The sequence below is a fragment of the Acinonyx jubatus genome, chromosome F2 (assembly GCF_027475565.1).
Source record: "Acinonyx jubatus isolate Ajub_Pintada_27869175 chromosome F2, VMU_Ajub_asm_v1.0, whole genome shotgun sequence".
Taxonomy (NCBI): Eukaryota; Metazoa; Chordata; class Mammalia; order Carnivora; family Felidae; genus Acinonyx; species Acinonyx jubatus.
In genome coordinates this window covers 11684077-11710431 of record NC_069394.1, presented here as the reverse complement: position 1 = coordinate 11710431, position 26355 = coordinate 11684077, and the positions used below count along the sequence as shown (strand labels likewise).

Below are 26355 nucleotides of genomic sequence, written 5' to 3'. Positions count from 1 at the left end.
CAACAAGGGGCCCTGCAATTTCAATTTGCACTGGACCTCACAAGTTATGTAGCTGGCCCTGACCAGGAGGTACCCACAGCAGAATGGGGGACTGGGAGAGAAGGGAAGCAAGCGGATAACACATGTGTTATTGGATGGGTTGCTGCCCTGGGTAAGTGAGGCTCAATCCCTCCAGGCACCTGTGGGAGTTTGTGTGGAAAATATCTTGGAGTTATCCCACCCAACAAAGTGTTTATCCTCCAACAGGGTATTCGTCCTCCCCCATCTAAGGGCAGCTGGCCCCTGGAGGCACTAACTCCCCTATGCTTTGTCCCCACTACCCCAAACATGGGCCTTGGGAGGAGGGTTGCAAGTGCTTACAGTAGGAACCTGAGGCATTTCTGGAATAGCAAGCATGGAGAAAATATGGCCCAGTCCCTGACATTGGACACTACAACTGTAATGTCCAAACTACAATGTTTGTTGTAATATTGCTTCTCATGCTAAATGAATATTTGGTTTCATAAGTAATTCTGTTTTTCTTTTTAACAAAAGCCCCAAATACGTATAAGCCTTAGCCCCCTCAAAACCAAATCCACTCCTACATGGCATCATACACTTTCCTTTGTGATAGCAATTATTGGTCCAGTTATAATTATTTACTTTTCAATCTACTTTAATGGACCAGAATTAGTCCTCTAGAGGTCCTTAACTCCAAAGAGATCATGTTTGCAGCCATCATTTCCTCCTTTAATAATTCAATATAAAACAATATTAAGCAAAATCAATAGCTTCTGGTAGGACCTCAGGGTATAGATTTGAAGGTTGCACACTGCACAGATCTAGGGGCCACCATTTATATCACAGCCTCCTAAAGGCACCTCCTTGAGTTGGGCCGTGCAGCTCTGTGACATCTGATGTGGCCATCAGAGTCTGCTTTTTGTCTGACATGAAATGCTCAACTATTTCATTTCTGTTCCAAATAAACCCATCTCTCCTGCGCTGAGTACCCATAGATTTTCCTTTGATACAAGAGCACTTACTGTACTATAAGATTTAATCAGTGACTTTCCTAGCTAGACAGAGATTCTGGGAGCTATTGGAGTATCGACTCTTTATCTTTAAATCCCTGATGCTGTGTTGTGTTGTCTAATTGCCCATGTTATCCTACGCATCACTGCATGATTCCTGGGCCATAGTGAGACTTCAGTAAATATTATTTGAAAAACATATGTGAATGAGTAAATGAATGGATGGACAAATGAATCCTCATGAATGCTGCATGACTCTACCATTTTACTCTACATATTTTATGTACCCTAGATGAATATTCCATGGAGGTAGGGAAACTTCTGGTTCTCGATTAATAGAACCTTATTCAGTGCCTGCCACATTAGAAGATGCTTAAGAAAAGCTTGTTGAGAAAGAGGGAAAAAACAACCAACACCACAGAGATACAAAGAATTATAACAGAACATTATGAAAAACTATATGCCAACAAATTAGACAACCTAGAAGAAATGGATAAATTCCTGGAAACATATCACCTAACAAAACTGAAGCAGGAAAAAAAAAAACCAGAAAATTTGAACAGACCAATTACCAGCAATGAAATTGAATGAGTAATCAAAAAACTCCCAACAAACAAAAGTCCAGGACCAGATGGCTTCACAGGTGAATTCTACAAAACATTAAAAGACTTAATACCTATTCCTCTCAAAGTATTCCAAAGAATAGAAGATGGAAAGCTTCCAAATTCATTCTATGAGGCCACCATTATCCTGATACCAAAACTAGATAAAGGCACTACAAGAAAAGAGAACCACAGGTCAATATTCCTGATGAACATATCCTCCACAAGATAATAGCAAACCAAATCCAGCAATAAATTTTAAAAGTCATTCACCACAATCAAGTGGGATTTATTCCTGGGATGCAAAGGTGGTTCGATATTCATAAACCAACAAATTTGACACCTCACTTCAATAGGAGAAAGGTAAAAAGCATACGATCACTTCAATAGATGTAGAAAAGCATTTGATAAAATACAACAACCATTCATGGTAAAAGCCCTCAACAAAGTAGGACTAAAGAGAACACACCTCAACCTAATAAATACCTTATAAGAACAACCCACAGCGAACATCATACTTGATGGCAAAAAACCATGAGCTTTTGCCCTTAAGTTGGGAACAAAACAAAGATGTCCACTCTTACCACTTTTATTCAACATAATATTGGAAGTCCTAACCACAACCATCAGACAACAAAAAGAAATAAAAGGCATCTAAATCTATAAGGAAGAAGTAAACTTTTCACTATTTGCAGATGACAAGATACACTATATACACAACCCTAAGGGTTCCACCAAAAAAACTACTAGAACTGATAGATGAGTCCAGTAAGGTCACGAGATACAAAATCACCATATGGAAATCTGTTGCATTTCTATACACTAATAATGAAGTAGCAGAATGAGAAATTTAAAACCAATCCCACTTAAAATTGTACCAAAAATAATAAAATATGTAGGAATTAACTGAACCCAGACCTGTACTCTGCAAGCTATAAAATTTGATGAAAGAAACTGAAGATGACACAAACAAATGGCAAGACATTCCATGGTAAGAAAAATAAATATTGTTAAAATATCCATATTATTGGGGCTCCTGGGTGGCTCAATCCATTAAGCGTCCAACTTCGGCTCAGGTCATGATCTTGTGATTTGTGGGTTTGAGCCCCGCGTTGGGCTCTGTGCCGACCGCTCAGAGCCTGGAGCCTGCTTCAGATTCTGTGTCTCCCTCCGTCTCTGTCCCTCCCTGACTCATACTCTGTCTCTCTCTCTCAAAATAAATAAACATTTAAAAATTTTTTAATAAAAATAAAAAATATCCATATTATCTAAAGCAATCCACAAATTTAATGCAATCCCTATCACAATACCAATGGCATTTTCACAGAACTAAAACAAATAATCTTAAATCTTCCTGGAACCAAATAAGATGCCAAATAACCACAGCAATCTTGAAGAAGAACAAAACTGGAGGTATCACAATCCCAGATATCAAGATAATACTACAAAGCTGTAGTCTCAAAACAGTATGGTACTAACACAAAAACAGACACATAAATCAATAGAACAGAATAGATAGCCCAGAAATAAACCCACAATTATATGTGGTCAGTTAATTTTCTACAAAGGAGACAAGAATATGCAATGGGAAAGACAGTCTCTTCAACAAAAAGTGTTGGGGAAACTGGACAGCTACATGCAAAGGAATGAAACTGGACCACTTTTGCACACCATACACAAAAATAAACTCAAAAATGGATGAAGGACCTAAATATAAGACCTGAGACCATAAAGATTCTAGAAGAGAGCACAGGCAGTAATCTCTCTGACATTGGCTGTAGCAACATTTTTCTAGATACGTCTCCTGAGGCAAGGAAAACAAAAGCGAATATAAACTACTGGGACTACATCAAAATAAAAAGCTTCTGCACAGAAAACAACAACAACAACAACAAAACAAAACGGCAACCTACCAAGTGGGAGAAGATATTTGCAGATGACACACCTGATAAAAGATTAGTATCCAAAATATATAAAGAAATTATACAACTCAACACCATAAAGCAAATAATTAGATTAAAAATGGGCAGAAGAAATAAGCAGACATTTCTCCAAAGAAAACATCCAGATGGCTAACAGACACATGAAAAGATGCTCAACATCAACATCACTCATCGTCAGGAAAATGCAAATCAAAATTACAATAAGATATCACCTCACACCAATTAGAATGGCTAAATTCAAACACACAGGAAACAAGTGGTGACAAGGACGTAGAGAAAAAGGAACCCTCTTGCACTGTTGGTGAGAATGTAAACTGGTGCAGCTACTGTGGCAAACAGTGTGGAGGTTCCTCAAAAATTAAAAATAAACTTATCATATGATCCTGTAATTCCACAAATGAGTATTTACCCAAAGAATACGAAAACACTAATTCAAAAAGATATATGCACCCCTACGTTTCTTGCAGCATTATTTACAATAGCAAAGGTACGGAAGTAGCCCAAGTGCCATCAATAGATGAGCAGACAAAGAAGATGTATGGGGTATATATAACTCGGCCATGAAAAAGAATGAAATCTTGCCATTTGTAATGACTTGGGTGGAGCATGAAAGTATAATACTAAGGGAAAGAAGGCTGTCAGGGAAAGATAAATACCATATGATTTCCCTCACATGCTCAATTTAAGAAACAAAAAAACAAAGGGGAAAAAGAGAGAGGCAAACCAAGAAATAGACTCTTAACTACAGAGAATAAACTGGTGGTTACCAGAGGGGAGGAGGGTGGGGAACTGGATGCAATAGGTTAAAGGGATTAAGAGTGCACTTCTCATGAGGATCACTAAGTAATACACGGGACTGTTGAATCACTATATCGTACACCTGAAAGTAATAGAACCCTGTACGCTAACTACACTAGAGTTAAAATTAAAAAGAGAAAGAGAAGCTATTTAAAAAAGACTTTCTGAAGGAAATTAGGAAAGCTTCTTAAAAGCAAAAAAGAAAAGCTTGCTGGAGAAATCAATAAAAGAAAACAAACAACCCAATAAATTGTAGTTATTCCTGTTTTATGGATGGGGAATGAGCTTTTTGGAGAGAAGTAACTGGTATTTGCCAGCACTATTATTCAAACTCAGACTGGTTTGACCTCAAAATGCATGTTCTTTCCATTACTCCAACCTTCCCACCATTACAGTAGGAGTCCTCTTAACTGCGCTTTCCTCTTTTTTTTTCTTTTATGTTTATTTATTCTTGAGAGCAAGACAGAGAGGGAGCTAGAAGGGGCAGAGAGAGAGGGAGACACAAAATCCAAAGCAAGCTCCAGGCTCCGAGCTGTCAACGCAGATCAGCACAGAGCCAGACGTGGTGCTCAAATGCACGAACTGTGAGATCGTGACCCGAGCCAAAGTCGGACACTTAACCGACTGAACCACCCAGGCGCCCCTTGACTGCACTTTCTTAGTTCAGATTAACTGGCTTCCCCTTGGCTTGTGCACACAGAGTGGCTGATGGCCAAACCCAAGAGCTACAGCTAGGAGGCTACCTGCTATTATATCACACACTTCTGAACCCATTTGTTGAGGTACAGGCTCATCAGGAGTCATTAGTATATTTTTCTCAAACCAGTTCATGTCATTACCTCCCCTGGGAAATAGGGATAATTATATCAGTGGCATTCCAGGCTGATTGCAATGATTAATTAGTGAATTCAGGTCAAGCACTGAACAGTACCTGGCAAGCATGAGCCCTCCAAGGCAGCTAATAATATGTATGCCATTTAGTGAAACAATCTATAATCTTGTGCAGAGTATTTAAAAAAATTACTGTTTCTATGAAAACTAAATTGAATTTTTTGGAAAAAAAAAAGAATAAAGGTCGTTGGTATTAAGAATTCTTTGTTGAAATTAAGTATGGACAAAACAACCATAAAATACGAGGGGGGGGGAACTTCAGAAGTCTGAAATCAAACTGCTTCAAAAATATCTCTAAACTCCTGATCCACTTTAAAGAAACTGGAACTCAAAATATGGTTGACATATAATGGGCGTGGTTTGGGCTTTTTTTTTTTTTTTGCAAGAAAGATGAAAACCAACACACAAATGCCTTGCAGCAAAAGACAGACAAATGCACATGCAGGCGTAAGTTTTAAGTAAAAACAAACCAAAAAATTAATGATACATGTATTTTTTAAATCATTCCCTTCTTTTAAAATCTTTGATTAACTGATCACATGCAGGTTCTGTTCATGTTAAAGACAGGACTTCCAATATGGATGCTTAGACTTTTGAGTGAATGAATGGTGATGCAGAAACAAGCAAAATGGTTGCTTAATCAGCTGGTTCTCCTAATAAACAACCTATTTTACAGGCACGCTGCTAAGCAAGGATAAACATGTTTACTCTTCTGTTCCTAGTCTGCGGGTTTGTTAGACCTTATAAGCAAACAATGTGGGGAACAGCTTCTTCTGGTTTTCTCTTCCTTTTCAAGTTCCTAAAGCTCTTCTTTTCTCTGCCATCATTTTCCCATTTTCTTCACCTGCTCGGGTGGATGAAAGAATCTTAGTGAAATAAAAAGCTCAATGAGGTGAAAATACATCCCATAAAAACTCCCATTAAGGAGTTTACTGGCGGGGCTTGTACTTCCCTCACTTAGATGGCCATATTTTATCCCTCCCAAGGAAACCGGACACTCTTAATCCAAAAAGAATGCAATGAGAATCAAAGCGCAAGAGGCAGGGTCAGGTTGCAATCCTTTTATTTGCCAAAGAGGGCTGAGGGGAAAGGGATGGGAAGAAATTTACAACTAGCTATTCCAGAGCCTTCTGAGCACAAAAGTTAAATCACTCTAACTTCTGCCTGACTTACTCGACCTCGACCTGATGAACAAAGCCAGATTCTGTGTGAAGGGGGAAATCTGGGCAACACTGAAAATGAAGGAGCTGAAGTAATAAATAATAAATTTAGTATTCAGCTTTACAAATTACACGTATGTTTGTTGCATTACTGGATTTTGTCTTAAAGAAGGAAAAGGAACGTGGGACTTGGAAGTGCACAGAATCGGGTTCGAATCCTGACTAAGCCATTTGGTGTCCCTGTGACCCTGAGGCAGGTTATTCCGCCTCTTGGAGACTCAATTTCCTCATCTGTTAAATGAAGACCGTAATATCTGTTTGGAAAATTTATGCTGAGGATTATATATAATGCTAAATATAAAAGTGACTAGCACAGTGCCAGGCTCAAAATAAGTTCTGTTTATTGATTTAAAATAAGAGCTTTATTTCAGCCTGGATCCAAAACTCCACCACGCATATCCTGGGAGTATTAGGTCTGAGGGCGTCGGCTCTCCATAAACTGGGAAACAGGACAGAGCCACCCGATCTCCTTGCTTCCTGGGAAGGGAGCCTTCTCACTGCCTCTGAGTGCACAGCCATTTCATTTCTACCAGCCCCTCTTGGCAGCTGAGTCGGCCTCAGTCTGTGAGGGCTGAGGTCCTGTTTATGTGTCTACCTCCAATGAGGCAGACCTACCTCTGTGAGGGCTGGCTCCACCTCCAATTCTCTCTGCAGAGAGCTAGCAGCTTGCTGCTTCTCACCTGGTTGATGATGGTGCACACACAGCATGCCTTCATCAAATGCTTATTGAAAAGCAATGGGACTGAGCCATTTTAAATACCATCACCTCTGCACAAACTCAATCCAAACCAACACCGACAGCCAGCATGGAAGGAGCAATGGTGGGGACAGGAGTATCATTCCCCAGGAATTTCTTGAGAAGAATCCGTTAGTTCCTCCCCCTGTGTGATTCCCATCAGCCCCTCCCCCAATACCTTGATATGGACGGTTGTAGGGTAGCAGGCACATCACATTTAAGATAAACCCCCTGGTTCCTTAGCCCCTTCTTCACTAATCTGGAGTTAAGTAGCTTGTTTCTCCAAAGAAGAAACTCGGGGGATGTCTCTGTTGCACAGCATGAGATTTAAGACGCCAAGATCACAGTCGACTTGAGGTACCCATGGACCTGCCAGGGGAGGGTAGGACAAGGTTACTCCCTCCAGGCAGGGGCAAAGGGACAATATAAACAAAGGCAAGGAAGATGACAGGGCATAGAGAGAGGTGGGTGGCTACAGGCTCCGGGGACAGGGGCAGAGTCTGGATGAGAGCAGGGACGGCCATCGAAGAGGCTGGCCTCCATTTTGTAACCGCAAAGTCAACAGCAAGGGCGACGGTAGTGCAGCAAAGCCAAGAAGGGAGCCAGCGCTGAAATGGAGGGGGCACTCCGCCCACCTTCTCCACCACCAGGGACAAAGGGCCAGTTTGAATCTGTGCCTCCTGACTTTAACAACCAAAGATTTCATTTGGCAATCACTGTTCATACAACACAAACTCTCTTTCCTCTGAAATAAATTCTTTCTTTAAGAGGAAAAATAAGAAAGCCTCCATCATCAGAGCCCGTGGTTCCAGACAATGGTAAGAGGGTGGCTGCCAGCGTTCAGTGAAGGGGGCCTGTGTGCCTCGGCGGCCGCCCTCCTTATCTTTTATCTCCTGCCTGCGCCGGAGCTCTTGTTTTTCCTGGGTGTTTTGACGACTTCTCTCCTTCAGCTGCTTTGACAGAATCTGCCGGCTGCCGGCGGATGCAAAACAACCGTCTTCTTGTGCCTGGGCCGCTCTGTCTTCACTCCAGGCCACAGGGGAGAAAACGTGTCTTTGTGGCTTCCCTTCAATAGCTGTCTGAATCCAAACCCCTCGTGGGCTCTGGCAGGAGGAGCCCGCGAGACTGTGAATAGATGGTGTTGTTTGCTCCTCTTTGCAAAGCTGGCCTCTGGACATCCAGAAACGCATCCACAGCCCAGGCCTGGCGGTTTGGGGACAGATTCATGGGCGAGCTGGCAGGTGCCCCAGCCCATGGACAATTATTATCACTGGTGTGTGTGCAGCTCATTCAAGTCCATCTACAAAATGCTTTCAGAGCTGCTGGCTCACTCGCTTACCATTGACAGTGGACCTACTCTGTGCCTGGCACGGCCCTCGCCAATTGTAATCTTCCGGAGCCCGAAGGTTATGCTCCACCGGGGGTATTGTTCTAGTCTCTTTGTTTTACAACTGAGGAAACCAAGTCTCAAAAAAGTAAGGTAACGTGCATACGGCCACACGGTTAAAATGTTATAGAGATCTACACCAATAGTTCCAGAAATGCTCAGGACCTCCTAAAAGACATCTTATTCTCTAAGTGACAGAGAAGGAACATGACACCCACCAGCCTAGATGTCGTGTGCTGTACCCCCCTCTCCCCACAGGTAAAGGAAAGGAGGAAATAATCATTCCCTTTCCCTCACTTCATATCCCTCCTTCTCACACTCAACATCCAAAGGCCCTTTCACATAAAAAAAAAACAAAACAAACAAACAAAAAAAAAACGGAGTTTGTTCCCAGGCTGATCCTGGCCTTCTTCACTAGAACAGTCTGAACCCAAGCATCTCCAATGTCTTCATCTTGGCCTTGGCGGGACAATGTAAGGGACCCTAGGAAAATCCCCAAACTCGGGTAGCAAGGCTGACCTAGAACTATTAGCCAAAGGGACCTTTAGCAAGCCACCTCTCTGTGCCTCATTTTCCCTCTGGTACAATGGAGACGCTGATAATACCTCACAGGACGTTGGAGGATAAAATGAGAACAAACAAAACAACTGGCTTTGGAGGGCACACCAGTAACACCAGTTACGTTAGAGCAGCAGCAGCTGCACAAATACTGGTAGAAGGGACAGTGAGGAGGGGAACACGGGTGATCTTACTCCTGCCCTGGTGGCTGTAAGCAGGAATCCTTTACTCGATCGACTGTACAACAGACATTCCGTGTGTGTTACCAGGAACAACGCATTATTCCAGAAACCTTCGCAGCTTCCACATCTGCAAAATGACTGGAGGTGTCGGCAGGGAGATAAGACATCTACCAGTTACTGCCAATATGCCAGATTGAGCCCATAGATTTTGTTTTATTTGGCACATAGCTTTAAAAAAAAAAAAGTGAGGCAGGATTGTAAAATTGGAAGTTCTAACAATAATGAGGCTATATTTATACAAGCAGCAATCAAGTAGGCTTGGATAGAGACTTCCTTCTTATACAGGGCAAGCAGTCTCCAGTTCACCACAGTCTCCACCACCCTCTATCACCTCATGAACACTGCAGCTCAGTGTCAGTTCCGGTTGTTATTGTCATTAGATTGTCATTGTCCTGATAATGAACATTCCATCCATGTGTTTAGGGTAACGCTAGCTGCTATAATTAACAAAGCCCAAAATGTGCGTGATTTAATGCAATAAGCATTTATTTCATGGTCTTGTGACAGTCGCTGGTGCTGGTTTTCCTCCAGATGGTGATTTAGGGACCCAAGCTCCTTCCTTCCATCTTATGGTTCTGCCATCGCTTAGGGCTTTGATGTTTGGTCTTCAGTCAGAGATGGGAAAAAGGAGAGTAGAAAACCCCTATCTGCTTACTAAAAGCCCCAGCCCAGAGGGGACCTTTGTCACATCCTTACATACCTCATTAGTGGTAAGAACTAGCCACATGACCCCACTAGATGCCAGGTAGTCAGGGAAATGTGCATTTCAACCGGATAGCCACCTCTGACAATAACTCTAGAGTACAAAAGGGGAGCACTCAGTTGTGTCTCTGCCACACCAAAGCTCCAGGAAAAACATGGGCAAATAAAATATAGATGGAGAGCTTTGTGATTTTTCTTACACTCACCTATTGCACTCATTTACATCTGGGTTGGTTTTTTTTTTTAATTTTAGAGAACTCTCCATAATTTCTCATAATTTTTTAAATTTTATTTAAATCCAAGTTAGTTAACATATAGTGTAATGATGGTTTCAGAAGTAGAATTTAGTGATTCATTCCTGACATATAACACCCCACGTGCATCCCAACAAGTGCCCATCAGCCATTTAGCCCATCGCCCCACAGACCTCCCCTCCAGCAACCCTCAGTTTGTTCTCTGTATTTAAGAGTCTTTTATGGTTTGCCTCCCTCTTTGTTTTTATCTTCTTTTTCCTTCCCTTCCCCTATGGTCTCCTGTGGTGTTTCTTAAATTCCACATATGAGTGAAATCATACGCTATTTCTCCTTCTCTGACTTATTTTGCTTACTGTATTACATTCCAGTACCATCCATGTTGTTGCAAATGGCAAGATTTCATTCTTTTTGATGGCTGAGTAATATTCCATTGTATATAATATATGCCACATCTTCTTTATTCATTCCTCGGTTGATGGATGTTTGGGCTCTTTCCATAACTTGGCTATTGTGGATAGAGCTGCTATAAACACTGGGGCGCATGTGTCCCTTCAAATCAGCATTTTTGTATCCTTTGGATAAATACTTAGTGGTGCAATTGCTGGGTCACAGGGTAGCTCTATTTCTAATTTTTTGAAAAGCCTCTGTACTGGTTTCCAGAGCGGCTGCACCTGTACTCATTTACATTCTATCCCATGTGGGCACTGTAGTTTCTAATGTCTGGGCTGCAGGTCCTGGAGCAGAGCAGATTCTGATTCCACAGGGTGAGCCTGAGACTCAGCATTTATAATAAGGTCCCAGGTGATGCCATGAGGCTGATCTGTGAAACACGCTTTCAGTAGCAAGACTCTAGAATTCTAGCCTTCCTAGACCACCTGCCTCTCCTCCCAAACTTCAACCCCCATCCTGTCTATGCGCCTGTAGGCTCGTTCGACTACCTTGTCCCACTTCAAAGCAATTAGGTTTATTAATCTGAAATGACATTTATTAGTCTGTTTCCCCAGTGGAGAATGAGCTCCTTGGGAGCAAAGACTGTATTATTCAGGCTCAATACATGTTTGCTGAAAAAACACATGAACATTTACTGAGAACCTAGCTATAGTGTATGCATACAGTGCTATATATTCCAAGATACATGGCCAATGCAGTGAACAAACTCTAAGTATTTGTTGTGTGTCCACCGTGGTGACACAAGAGCTGGGAGCCACAAACGTGGCGGAAACATTCTGAGCTGAACAGGTTTTCTGCCTGGTTTGGATAATGAGGCAGAGAATGGGACTCAGACCAAACAAAAAGTCGGGGGGAATAATCAAGTGCCGTCTTACATGCTCCCCATGCAGAGAATCTGGAGAAGGAAGAATGGGGGAACTAACTGTTCTTTCTATGCAGAATCAGCCACATATTCTCACTGGTGCCAACCAGACTCCTCTCATGTTACAGGCTGTGTTGTGTCCCCGTAAAATGTGTATGTTGAAGTCATAACCCCCAGGACCTCAGAATGTGGAGGCAGGGTCTTTCAAGAGCTAATTAAGTTATAATGAGGTGATCAGGGTGGGACCCAATCCAATATAACTGGTGTCCTTATAAGACCAGAGCAGGACACAGACACACAGAGAGGGGAAACCAAGTGAGGATGGAAGGAGAAGAAAGCCAACTACAAGCCAAGGAGAGAGGCCTCAGAAGAAAGCAACCCTGCAACACCTTGATCTTGGACTCGCACCTCCAATACTGTGAAGAAATAAATTCCTGTTGTGTCAGCAATATGGTCTGTGGTGCTTTGTTACAGCAGCTGGAGCAGACTAATACACCTTGTCCATTAACTTCCTGGCCAGTCAGGATCCTAACCTTGCAGAGCAGGTGAGAGAGGTGGCAGGCAGATGTTGGTTAAATACCTCTGTTGTGACCGTGTTAGGCAACTCACCTCATCTTTAATCCTCAACACAACCATGTAGAATAAACAGCCATATTCTTTCCATTCTGCAGATGGAGGAAAGTGAGGTTCGGAGAGATGAAGAACTTCCCCCGCATCACGGTCAGAGAGAGTAGCCAAGGAAGCCAGGTTTATACCTGCCTCCATTTACCATAAAGCCCTAGACTCCTGAAGGCCCACACGGCCTCTCGCACAGTCAGCTCACAGACCTGTGGAGAAAAACAAAAGGCAAACTACGTACAGGTGCCAGAGAAAATACTTTCAACCGCTGTCTATCCAAACAGCAGTGCAGTTACTAAAACAAACATGATGCTATTCCAGAACAAAAAGGATGTAAGAAAATAGTGGGGCTCCAGCCTCAATACCCACATTTCTAACCTTTTAACACTAAACAGCCTCTGACAATAGTGAATTTTACTCATGCTCCGACTCTTTCCACTCAAGTTGGCTTTGTGAGTTGTTGGTTTTATCAAAATTGAGTGAGAGTGTGTTCAATACAATGTTGGATTCATTGGGGGAGAAAAAAGCAAAAGAAAAACCTCAGTCCTTCAATGCCAGGAGCTTACAAAGACATATAAACCGTGAGGACTTCCAAGGACTTACTCAGAAGCCGTTCTGCAAATGTATTTCTTGAACAAAGGGCCAATGTTCCTTTCAGGGAAGAACGCGGTACTGGTTTCCGGCATTTTTCTTTAAGTCATTTAGGACCATGCCAACAAACAAACATATACTTCTCCTGGGAGAAAGAATCTCATTCAACGCAGCTTACAAGAGTTCGATTATCGGGGAGGGGGTGCTTCATGGCACGTGCCTCGCCAGCCGGGCCCCAAACGTACAGATCTGCTTACAGGGCTTTATTGATGGTGGCCACAGACAGATAGGAGCCTGTGGAGAGAACTGACACCCCACGGACGCGCATTGATCGGCATCATCCTAACCAACGCTCGGCTCTGCCAGAAAGAGCTGGAAAGTCCACCTTCTTCCTTGAAAAATTTGTTTCCTAAACATGTAAAAATACAGAAATAATACACCCATGTCTATCAGGGTTGAGACTCCCTTCACCGTGACAATTCAAGGGTTTTGGAGGACCTGAGATAATAGAAAATTGAATGACATTAAGTGATGATTGACCCTTCAGCCAGATACCTATTTCAGCTTTTAATGAACTGGAAATATTACAGGGCGGGCTCTGAAAACACACAAGCGTTGGATTAAGACAGGCCATACGCAGCTCGGCTGCATACTAGCCATATGACCTTCAGTAAGTACCTAACCTCTCTAAGCTTCAGTATCTTTACCTCTAAAGCAAGGATAATAATGCTACCTCCCAGGACCTATGGGCGGATGAAACCAGATTGCACAGGAGTGTTCAGACAATGCCTAGCATAAGGATAAACCCTTGAAATATGTTACCAGTTCTTCCTTTATTCCAAGGAACTGGTTTCACAAATACAGCATGTTTCGGGGCTCCTGGGTGGCTCAGCTTGGTTGAGCATCCGACCCTAGATTTCAGCTCAGGTCATGATCCCAGGGTGGGGGGATCAAGACCCACATCAGGCTCTGTGCTGACAGCATGGAGCCTGCTTGGATTCTCTCTCTCTCTCTCTCTCTCTCTCTCTCTCTCTCTCTCTCTCCCTCCCTCCCTCCCTCTCCCCACTCACACACTCTCCCTCTCTAAAATAAAAATAATAATAAAAATTTTTTAAGTATAGACACAACATGTTTTAAAGTACAACCAATATTTAAGCACTACCTCTAGCAGTACTGCTAAGTAAGGGATAGGTTGTCCCACTCCAGCAGTTAGCAAGGGATGGATTTTCTCCTCACCCACATCTTGGCCTCTAAATTCATCCATTTATTCAAGTGTACTTATTGAGGACCCACTCGGTACCGTACCAGCGTGCTGGAGCAGGGAAGGCCTCAGAGACGACTAAGAGAGGATCTGGGGGTTCCATGAAAAAGTGGGTGACAGATGTGTAGAAAACAACCCATATAACAGGCAGAAGAAAGCAGGGTTTTAATAGAGGAATAAGCACTACACGAAGAGAAGTCTGGCTGATCCCCTCAGTAGCACCCTATCCCCCAACACACATAGAATATACCATCATGGACCGGAAGTTTCACAGAAATTAGGACTTTGTTTTCTACATTTTGCATGCTAGCCCTGAGCACACTTGGCTGGTGCTCACGGAGGTATCCAAAAAAAAACCAGACTGTGTACTAAGTGAGTTGATAGCTATCTTAATCTGTTGTGACTAGAAGACAGTAGGTGTGGATGCTCCTGTCTTCTGGAACAGAGTGCAAGAGTAGGGCACATCGGTGGCCACACGCAGATGCAGGGGGCCATCGAACACCTTCATGAGCGGGAGGGGTGGTGCTCAAGACACAGGCCTAGGCGGCAGGTCCAGGTGTGGGGTCACCCACGTGGAGACAGGAACTGAAGTCAAGGGAGGCAGACATCCAGAAAGGAAAGGAACTGCTGAGAACCGGCACAGAAGAGAGCACAGGAGGCGCCTGCTCCATCACCGCTGAACCGAGGTGTAGATGAGGAGGGAAAGGCTGATCAACCACCATTCAGGAAACACCAGTGCAAAAGGCAGCCCTGGAGGAGACACACGTTCCCTGGGCTCCCAGCCCTGGTGGAAAACGTTATCTTCATACGACCACACACTCCGACGGACCTTTCTCACACCCTAGCCCTCCCTCAGCTATTTGTGTGGACGCTGTGGTTTTCCTTTCTGACCCTTCTTATTGACATTTTGGAGGAAAGGGGAAGAAAGCCAGGATGTCACAGAAGGACTGGGGTTGGCAGAGGGTGAGGGCCTTGACCGTAGGTGGTCTCTGGGGAGGCAACATGAGGCCATAGGGAAGACCATAGACTTTTCAGCCTCCTGCTTCCTAGTGATATCAGCTGTTCTGTGACTCTTCAGTGCCCTCTGTTTCTGTATCTATCAAATGAACACACACATACATTTCAGTGTTCTCTAGACAATGCAATAAATCACTAATATGAAAACCTCTCACATCATGTCCGCTATGTAACAGGTACCCAGTAAATGGGAGCTTCCTTTCCTTTGGGCAAGCTTTGGAACTGCTCTGGGCCTTCACTCTTCCAGAAGGCATAGAGAATTAAAGAAAGTGCTACTCACATGGTTATTATTAGGACCCACTGGGTGGTATATAACGAATCTCTTCTGCCTCTCCTGGCTCTCCTGTTGGAACACCCAGATATAAACAAAAGAGTCTAGATTCTACTACTTACACGTCTGTGAGAGATTTCTTAAAAAGAAGTGCATGTGTGATGGAAGGATGGGAAGATGATGGGATGGAGAGAGGGGTCTGACTTAATTTCTACAGATACAGAGTCTTCCAAATTCAAGCTGCTTCAACCTCTGAGTGGTCTCCTGAAAAGCAGAGGTCACAGAAATCATCCTGGGGGTCTGAGGACTATGAAAAGACCTTCTCCTTACTTTGTATACCCAAAAAACTAGCCATTCTTCATCAAGTCTTGTTTAGAAATGGTTGTGCTGTCTGAGAAAATTGGGTTCGACTTGCCATGCAGAATTTTGTTAATGGAGTTGCATAAACATAGCTCTTTATTAATCTAAATTACTGGCCTTCAGGGTGAGTTTATTTTATTTGCACACATGATCTTCAGTCCCTGGGAACGCTAAAGGACAAGCGTGTTCCAGTGAGAACAAGCCTTTTGTGAACCACTTAGAAATGGACCCTCAGGAGGTGCTACATAAACAAAATGTAATGAATTGTTCCCCCTGTCAAAAACGAACAATTCATAATGTGCCCCTGAATGGAACCAACTGGTCCTCTTGTCAAACACTCTGTACTTTGATGTCTATTTCATTGGTTAGAAAAAAGAAGAAGAAAATAACAGTCCTTTTTAATGATATTTTTTTTCAGAGTAAAAAAGAGACAGAATAAACTCTCTGCTACCAAGCCACCAGCACCCTTCCTGGCCATCTGCGGAGAGGGCACTTTGGATATCTGAATTAGAGTTCTCTAACTAAAAAAGACTAGGATAATACAGTTAAAATATTCCTCACCAGTGCTGCAAACAAACTATTTATAACAGCAACAATATTCCTACAGTGGCCAGTGGGTGCAGTGAAAACAACAATAGTAATTACTAACATTTGTATCTCTCTGACTATGTTTCATATAGCATTACACGATATGATCTATACAACAACCACACAGGGGAGGTGCTATTATTCTCCAAATTTTATGAGTGAGAAAACAGAGGCAGAAAGAGATTAGGTGACTTATCCAAAGTCACAAAGATAAACATATCATGGAACCAAGTATTCAAACCAAGGAACTCTGGGCCTCAGGATCATTCTTGAGCCACTCTGAGCCAAAGAATACTAGACCAGGAATGACAAAATATCCTTTACATAAAGATTCTGCTATTAACTCCCCACGCGACCTGAGGCAAGTTACAGAGAGACCTCAACTTTCCTACCTCTACAGCAAAAGGTTTTCGTGGGATGATTTCAGCATCAGTTGGTGTTCTCTGGTTGCGGGCAATCGAAACCCACTTTGGCTAAGTGAAGTTAAAGGAGGAGGAAGAAAAACAAGGAAGAATTCATTGGCAAGATATTTAATCAATGCACAGAATGGACAGAAGGTTAGAGGCTGGAGAGCCAGGCTTGGAAATAGAGCATGCATCAGGACAGAAATCAGCCTGGCATTTAGGATCTGCTTGAAAAGACTACTAAACCATCTCATAGAGGTGTCACCTCAGAAGTAAATGAGCCCCCAAAATTTTTTCCATTCTGTCATCCTTTAAGATTTAAAGTTCCACTGGAAAGTACATTGGCCTTGCTTGAGTCAAGTAACTACCCCTTGCCAGGGGAGGGGCGGGCACTTGATATAAAATCCCACCAATACTGCACCCACCAATGGGATTGGATTTCCAAAGAGAATCCGAGTCTTGTTAAGAAGGTACAGATTTCTTTATAAATCCACTGCTATATCAAAGGTCACTCTCAGATGAATGTTAGATTAAATAAGATGTATATAAAATTTGAACTGGGTCCAGGGCACGTGGGTGGCTCAGTCGGTTGAGCATATGACTCTTGATTTCAGCTCAGGTCACGATCTCACGGTTCTTGGGATTGAGCTCCTGTTGGACTCTGCACTGATGGTGCAGAGACTGCTTGGGATTCTCCCTCTGCCCCTTCTCTTTCTCTCTCTCTCTCTCTCTCTCTCTCTCTCTCTCTCCCTCAAAATAAATAAATAAACTTTAAAAAAATGTTTGAATTGGGCCAAATACAGAGTCAAAGTGCCATAAATGTTGGAAGTCGTCATAGGAAGATGGTGACAGCTACTTCCCTGTTGCTTTTTCCGCTGCTGTTGTCATTCTTAACCTAGAAACTTCTAGGGTTCAGTGAAGCAGCCAGGACTAGGTCAGGGGCTTTATGTCACCACGTCACTGATAGTCTGTCACTGCCACTTCCAGTTCAGTGGGGTGATCCTTGCTTCTCAGAGACACTGAGCACAGTAAGTTAAGCCCTTTGATGTGATTTCTCCTGCTAGGAATAGCATGGAGAACTAACTAGAAGGTAAACCATTAGGGTGGTTTTTGCAATATTTCAGATAAGAGATGAAATATGTCTAAACTGAGTCGAAGAAAACAGGAATGAAGAAGACAAAGCACACTCAACAGACACTTTAGAGATTGAATTGCCAGCACTCGAAGACATGGCAAATGACAGAGAAACATCAAGGATGACCCTGAAGTTGCTGGTACAGATGATTGGGTGGATAGAAAAACCATTGATGGTAGAAATACAAGAGCAGTTGGCAGCTTACAAGACAAGGCCATTAACACAGTTTTGGACATGTTGAATTTGAAGTTTCTGTGCACATTTCCAGAAGAGACATCTAGAAATCAGCTAAATACAAACATCTAAATCCTGGCACAGAGTTTGAGAATAGTATTTGGAATCAATCTACAGCAGCGTTAGTTTAAGCCATAGGTTTGCTTAACCAAGGAAGAGTTTGTGTTGAGAATGGGATGGATGGGGGGTTGTGAGGGGGGGAACCAGGAACTGGAGGTAGGTCCCTGAGGTACAGGGAAGTAGGCAAGAAGTCCATTGGGAGGTGAAAAGGAAGAATCAGGAAGGAAGGAAGAAAACAAGGGGAGGAGTCATCGATGTCCAAGATTTAGAGACAGTCTTAGCAGTAATATGCAAATCTCAGAACACAATAGTACAAGGAGAAAAATCCAGGTAGAAGTCTGCTTTTGCAGGGGCCCTTGTGAAAGGGCAAAGCACTACACAATCCACTACATAATCAATCACACGGCCGATGGAAAGACTGACCATAACAAGATGAGGCTGGAGAGAAGGTAAGGACAGACCGTCAGAGTCTTATGGGCCATGATGAGTCTGGACTTGATACGTAAGGCAGAAAAAAGGCATCAGGAGTTTCAAGCAAGAAGATGATATGATCAGGGGCACCTGGGTCACTCAGTGGGTTAAGCATCCAACTTTGGCTCAGGTCATGATCTTGCAGTTTGAGTTCGAGCCCCGCATCCATCTCCACATTGATAGTAGGGAGCCTGCTTGGGATTCTCTCTCCCTCCCTCTCTCTCTCTGCCCCACCCCCACTTTTTCTCTCTCTCAAAATAAATAAACTTAAAAAAAAAAGATGATATGATTGGAATGAGCTTAGAACAAGCTGCAGGGTAGAGATTCCTAGAAGGTCAAGAGTGGGTGCGGTGAGGGGCACCTGGGTGGCTCAGTCTGTTAAGCGTCTGACTTCGGCTCAGGTCATGATCTTGCAGTTCATGGATTTGAGCCCGGCGTCGGGCTCTGTGCTGCCGACTCAGAGCCTAGAGCCTGCTTCGGATTCTGTCTCCCTCCCTCTCTGCCTCTCCCCCACTTGTGTTCTGTCTCTCTCTCAAAAATAAACATTAAAAAATAATTTTTAAAAAAGAGTGGATGCAATGAAACCAGTTAGGAAACTCCTGCATAAATGTTGGAGTGATAAAAGCAGGTGGTGGTCCAAAGCATGAGATCTAGGGTCCAACTGCCTAGATTTGATTCTTAGCTATGTCACTTCCAAGCAGTGAGGAAAATATTGAACTTCTTGGTACCTCAGTTTCCACATCTGAAGATAGGTTCACAAATGCCTCCTACTTCCAACGATGTTCTCAGGAGCAATTAAGTGCAATAATTGGCATATAGTACCCCAAACAGTGTTTGGTACCTAGTAAGGACTCCAAACGATCCCTCACCATTGTAGCCATGCAGTGCAAAATACCAGCCATCAGAACCTTGGAAGAGAAAATGGGGAAATGTGGATGAATTTAGGAGACTTTTTTGGTAGCAAGAACCACAGAACCATCAGCTAACTTCACGGGACTTGCCTTATTTGTAGGAAAGTAGTAGAAAATGAAATGGTAACTGGTAAAAGCATAGTATTCTGTAAACAGGGTAGTTTTTAAGAAATTGTTACAAATTCAGATTTTGTAAAATGAACATGGAAGTCAAGGTCCAGATAAATAAACACACAATGTAAAAGTCTACATTTCTTGGAAAGGCTGTGAGAAGCCAACTGTAACCTTATCGGCAAATAGGCCCATTATGTGTGAAGCATTACCAATTGTTATGCTTGGCTTTTTGGAGAGATTTCCCACAACAACTGCTAAAGATACCAGTGATGAAGCAGAAAAGCTTGCAATGGTAAGAGCAATATCTCATTCTTCCCTTGACACTGAAGTCCAAGAATCTGGGATATTTTATTAGGGAGGATTAAAAAATGTATGTGAAGGCAGAAAGCACATAGCACACTCCCTAGCTCATAGAAGCTGCTGAATAAATACTGTTTTCTTTCAATACATTTGATGATAATAATTACTTCCTTGTTGGTCGACTAACATTACAAACCACTCAGGGACACACTAGGACACTGTGTATGAGCTTCCTTAGCTACATATGTTCAGAATATGTCACTTTGCTTAAGAAGACAACAGCCCATCATTTGCTATATTCATTTTCATGGCAACATACTTTTTAAAAAAAATTTTTTTAATGTTTATTTATCTTTGAGAGAAAGACAGAGCAAGAGCAGGAGAGAGGCAGAGAGAGAAGACACAGAATCCAAAGCAGGCTCCAAGCTCTGAGCTGTCAGCACAGAGCCCGACACGGGGCTCGAACTCACGAACTGCGAGATCATGACCTGAGCCGAAGCTGGACGCTTAAACAACTGAGCCACCCAGGCACTCCTGCAACATATTTGATTAATGATAAAAATTATATTGGCTGCATATTTGTTAGAACTTAAATATATATAGATAGAGATAGAGATAGAGATAGAGAGAGAGATAGAGAGAGAGATATATAGGTATATATCTATATATATAGTCATTTATATCACAAGACAAATGGCAGCATTAAAACATGGTAAAAGTCCCTTCCTAAAGCTTTCTTACCCCCCAGGACCTTGTGACCCATTATTAAACAGTCACTAGGCTGTTTGGGTCAAAAGGAAAAAAGAAATAGCACAGAAGAAATGGAGAGGAAATAAAGTACAACCAAGCTGTCCATACCCCAAATGCTGTGCTACGTGCTCTCTCATACATCTAACGTGAAATTCTCCACTATCTGTGCGGTAGGAATTGTGCTTCTGTTTGACAGGAAAATGATCTATGGTTCATGGAGATTAAGAATCAAAGTAACAGGGGAGCCTGGGTGGCTCAGTCGGTTAAACGTCCGACTTCGGCTCAAGTCATGATCTCACAGTTGTGAGTTCAAGCCCCGCATCAGGCTCTGTGCTGATAGCTCAAAGCCTGGAGCCTGCTTCACTCATATTCTGTGCCTCCCTCTCTCTCTGCCCTATCCTGGCTCATGCTCTCTCTCTCTCTCAAAAATAAATAAACATTTAAGAAAAAAAAGAATCAAGGTAACAGAGCCAGTGAATCGCAAATCAGGGGTCCAAATTTAGACCAGTCTGACGCCAAATCACTCTCCCTTCCCACTGCCTGGGTGTGACTCTTACGGCCCATAAAGCATGTGGGAAACATTTTTTTCCTTAAGAGAAAGGAAGCAAAGAGCTTACTTTTAAACATCTAAATTCAATTAAAGAAAGATATAGGTCTCACTTTCCTAGCAACCGTAGAACCCAAAAGTCCTTGTTGTAAGAAGTCTATGCCACAGCGAAGTGAGACACTATCTAGAAAGCATCAGTGTTCTTCTGGTCATCAACCATATGTTTGTTAAGGCAACCCCAGGTGTACATGACACTGACTGGTTCTGGGGCTAGTTTTGTGGAGTCCTAGGAGTAGAGTACAAGATGACCCCAATAAGTAAAAGAAATACAGGTGTCACAAAAAGGGTGAGGGGGGGGGCGCCTGGGTGGCTCAGTCAGTTAAGGGTCTGACTTCTGGTTTTGGCGCAGGTCATTATCTCACAGTTTGTGAGATCGAGCCCCGTATTGGGCTCTGTGCTGACAGCATGGAGCCTGCTTGGGATTTTCTCTCTCTCTCTCTCTCTCTCTCTCTCTCTCTCTCTTTCCCTCCCCCACTCACACTCACTGTCTCTCTCTCAAAAATAAATAAATAAATATTTTTAAAAAATAGAGTGAAGAATAGTGACAAGTTGAAGACATTTAGACCAGGAAAGTAGGTAGGAAATAGAAATTGACTAGCAACGCGCACACACACACACACACACACACACACACAACACAGTGGTTTGGAGTTTAGGGAAGTGGCTATTTTTAAATACTTTTTTATAATTTTACCAAAAAAAAAAAACCTTTATGACTGTTAATTGTTTATATGCCTGTCTCTCTTACTTCCTTTTAAACTCTGAGTTTAGCGTGCTATTTGTCCTTGGATCTTAGGATCTTGCAGAGTGATTGGTACGTGGCAGATATTTAATCTATGTTTTCCAATGGGATGGGATAAAAGAATGAAGAATAAAAATATATTAGAATGAATGAATGCAAGTGGTTGCATTTATGAATGCATTTGCATTAATATTTCTGAATAGTTCTTTAAAGTTCTTTAAAGTTAAGATGGTTATCAAAATCACACCACCATTCCTGCCCAGTTAAAAAGAATCAGGTCTAGATTTGAGAGCCACAGCCTTGCAGACGGTGGTAGTGAATGGGTTTCACAGGGTCAGAAATTTGGTGGAGGGGGGTCCTCAAATACAAAGGAAGGTAGAGGTCAAAGTATTATTTTAACACTTTGCTGATATTCAAATGTCCAGAAGACCAAGCATAAATCTTATAATGGACTTTGGTTGGCTATCTCTTTGCCACCTACCACCCTCTTTGCTAATGGTCTGACTTCCACCTGCTCCCTTGGTACAGAGGTCATAAGTCAGGCCATGCCACTCAGCCCTGTCCATGCTTAGCCAGAAAGTTGATTCAGGGCATTTCTAAAACTTTAGCCAATTCAGAATGAATCTCAAGACTTTACACCGAGAAATCTCAGGGAAAGAAGTTTTCACATTTGCTGGATAAGGCAAGAAGATATGGAGCTGTTGGTATGCATCTTGGGAACAAAGAAAGAAACAGACTTAGTGTGAAATCCGGAAGAAAGATGGAAAAAAATCAAGTCTTCAGTGAGAGCATTATCTGAAGTTGAAGCTTTGTCTTTGAACTTTCCAGCTTGTTGTTTTCCTGCTATTTATAATGTAATGCTTCCAAACCGATGGCATCATCATTTATCAAATAAAATCACATCCGGAGCAGTTAAGTGTGAGAGTGGTCCTGAGGGATCTCCTCGACTCCAGCTAATGATCACACTTGCCTTTATGGGTCTGTGGACGTATGGCCCACAACAGTATTCAACAACCTAAACAATCATGAAGGTCAAGTGGAAGTAACGTGTGAGTACGTGCGAGTAACCGTAAGGACTCTCTGTGTTCACTTGTTTCTTCTTGAGCATCTTTGGAGAATCCAGCGGGATCACACACAAGCACCCCTACAATCAGACTTTAGGGATCACTGGAGACACTAATTAACCTCTCATCAAGCTGTATCTCTAGATGACTCCCTTACTCCTCAGCTCTTTCCTAATAATGACCCTATTGCTAAAGAATGCAACTGGGTATCCCTCTCCCTAATTGCAGCCGCAGCAAAAGAAAGTATGACAAAATGGACTGAAAATGTGGAATTTAGGAATTGGGGAAATGAGAAGAGCTCTTAAGTGGCTATCATTCAAAACAAAGGAAAGAAAGAAAGAAAGAAAGAAAGAAAGAAAGAAAGAAAGAAAGAAAGAAAGAAAATCCCAGAGTGTATCAGGGGCTGGGGGGGGGGAGGAGGAGTTTGAGGAACAGCTGTCCGCTGGACACCTGATACAGGGCAATGTAATCAGGATGGATTTGCAAAAGGCTCAGCTGGTTTACGACAAGGGATGGAACTTTCCAAGCCCACATCACCCAAGTTCAGGAATATGTTGCTTTCTGGATGGGAACTCAGGGCTCCGGCCACAGCCACTTCATTCAGTGAGTTTTGACATGGATCTCATTATTCAAGGAGCTTCTCTGGTGAGCCAGAGCAGGCAGCCCATCCCCCAAAGTAGATGCCAAGCTCCTTGCTAGCCCATACCATGTAATCAAGCAAGGAAAGTATAGGGTGATGCAATGAATTCCAACAGGACGGGGCAGGAACCAGAAAGGAAAACACACAAAAACCCCCAAATCTTTTCTAAGTCGGTACAGCAACTGGAGGATTTAAAATGAAATTCCAATCCACGGGACGATGGCCAAGCCAGGAGACACCATAATTACAGGAGATAAGACTTGGAATAGGATAAATTAGAAACATTGCCCCAAAGTTACAGATTCAAGAGGAAATAAAGATGACACACACAGTGAAATTTTCATGACCAGAAGAGTACAGCAGGATTAAAGAAGGTATATTTGTAAGGAGCTATATTCACATAAATTTAAATTTATAGAACTACGTAAGTATGAATGCATATTCAGGACCTCTCCTTAAGTCAGCATACATTCAACTGTGTGCCAGGCACTGAGTTAGACCCTGGAAATAGAACAGGGTTTCTCAACCTCAGCACCACTGACATTTAGGACTGGATAATTCTTTCCTGGGGGGAGAGGAGGTGGTGGGGAGACCATCCTGTGCATTGTAGGATTTTCAGCAACATCCCTCTGTCCACTGAGTGCATGCAGCAACCCCCTCACTCCAGTTGAGACAAGCAAAACCGTCTACGGGAATGGTTAAATGTCTCCCCTGAATGAGGGAACACAAAATCCTTGGTGGCTGGAAACCACTGGAATAGAACAGTAATTAACACAGAATCATCACACAGTTCGATGCATGTGCTCCAGGGTTAAACTAGAATCCTGACTCTGCAAGCCATTGGCTGTGTAACACTGGGAAAGTCATTTAATATATTTCTGACTTCAGGATCCTCATCCACAAAATGGAAACAACTCTGTGGAATTGCTATGAGGATTAATGAGGAGATCTACTTAAAATATTTGACACAGTACCTGGCCCAGATTAGGAATGGCAATCTTTTTCCAAGGAGCTCACATGCAATGCAAAGCAAGTAGAGGAAGTATACAATTAATTTTCAGATTTCTCTTGAGTCACAGTCAATATTTCTCCCATATTGCCAAAATCCCATTCCACCTCCAATTCACTTGTATGACTCCCTCCACCATCATAAATTAGACTAGAGACTTCACACCAAGCCTTCTCTTCCACCCTTCTCCAAGCACCCTCCATCTTGCTGCCAAAGTTTATTTCCTGAAGATCAAGTCTGAAAACCATGTCATTTTCCTTCCTTCATTGGCTCCACATGGCTCTGCCTGGCATTCCAAGTCTTCCGTGATTTGGATTCACCATGGGTTTTCCAGCCCACCTGTTCCTCAAGAATTTGTGCAGCTCCAACCTCCTTCAGAATGTTTTTCCAGATACTCCCAGGTAGAGTTTCTCTCTTCCTTTGCCACATATTCCCTTGTGCTTTCATGCATCTATAAATTAGCTTCATAACAATCTGCTATTCAAGGGTTCTTTATGCTGCTCTGTCTCCTACATTAGTGAGAGGGCTACTGAGAATCGAGACCAATCTTTCCACCATTTCTGTATCCTCAATGCCCTCAACTCTGTATTCTCCTCAATAGAGTTATTTCACACTACACATAAAAGAAAATAAACAACACAAGGAAAAATGAAATTCAGACAAGAACTGGTCAGAATTGATACCATTTGGCCAGCCAGTGACTGTGGCCGAGTTGATCAGAATCTCTTGAACAAGACCCCCCAAAAAATCAGTATTTTTTTTAATTCTCCAAGTGATTTCAAATGCAGAAAACTAGGACTATACGACTGTAGGGAATAGATGAGAATAGTTTCCCCATATGCGATGGCCAGGTTTCATTTTGGGGGCCAAGTCCAATTAATCAATTGTGGCTGCTTGGAGCATTGCCTTGAGAGGAGTTTTGAGACTCCCCAGACACTCAGCAGAAGAGAGTATGGTGATTGATTAGCAATGTCTGCAAGAGCAAGAAATCAGGGAGCTGCAACAATCACGCTGCTAAATGACCTTTCTGAAATTGATGCATTAGGAGGAGGAGTGGATGAGCCTAATATATACCCCTATACATACACATATACATATACATATACATATACATATACATATACATATACATATGTAAACATACACATAGACATATTTGTTATATATAATAATAACTACCACTTTTAGCCATATGCTAAAAACTGTATTAAACACTGGAGGTACTATTGTACAACACTGATGTGAGTTCTGCCTCATATTGTGGACATTCTAGGGAAAGGCAGATACGTATAAAATAATCACACAAATAGGGGAGGCTGGGTGGCTCAGCTGGTTAAGCATCCAACTCTTGATTTCAGCTCAAGGCATGATCTCGAGGTCTATGAGACTGAGCCGGCGTGGGGCTCTGTGCTGACAGCACGGAGCCTGTGTAGAATTCTCTTTCTTTCTCTCTGCCCCTCCCCAACTTGGGTGCTTGCCCATGCATGCTCTCTCTCTTTCAAAATAAATAAATAAGCATTTTTTAAAAATAATCACACAAATAGAGAACTTAG

The 26355-nt window shown here is 42.6% G+C and overlaps 1 long non-coding RNA gene across 1 annotated transcript in view; it reads right to left on the bottom strand.

Annotated features, from left to right (window-relative positions):
• The window catches only part of LOC113600568 (uncharacterized), a 76148-nt gene that overhangs the window by 5413 nt on the left and 44380 nt on the right, over nucleotides 1-26355 (bottom strand). The window contains exon 4 of the long non-coding RNA XR_008292513.1: nucleotides 12265-12482. This is a non-coding gene — a long non-coding RNA (uncharacterized LOC113600568). The remainder of the gene's footprint in view (nucleotides 1-12264; nucleotides 12483-26355) is intronic.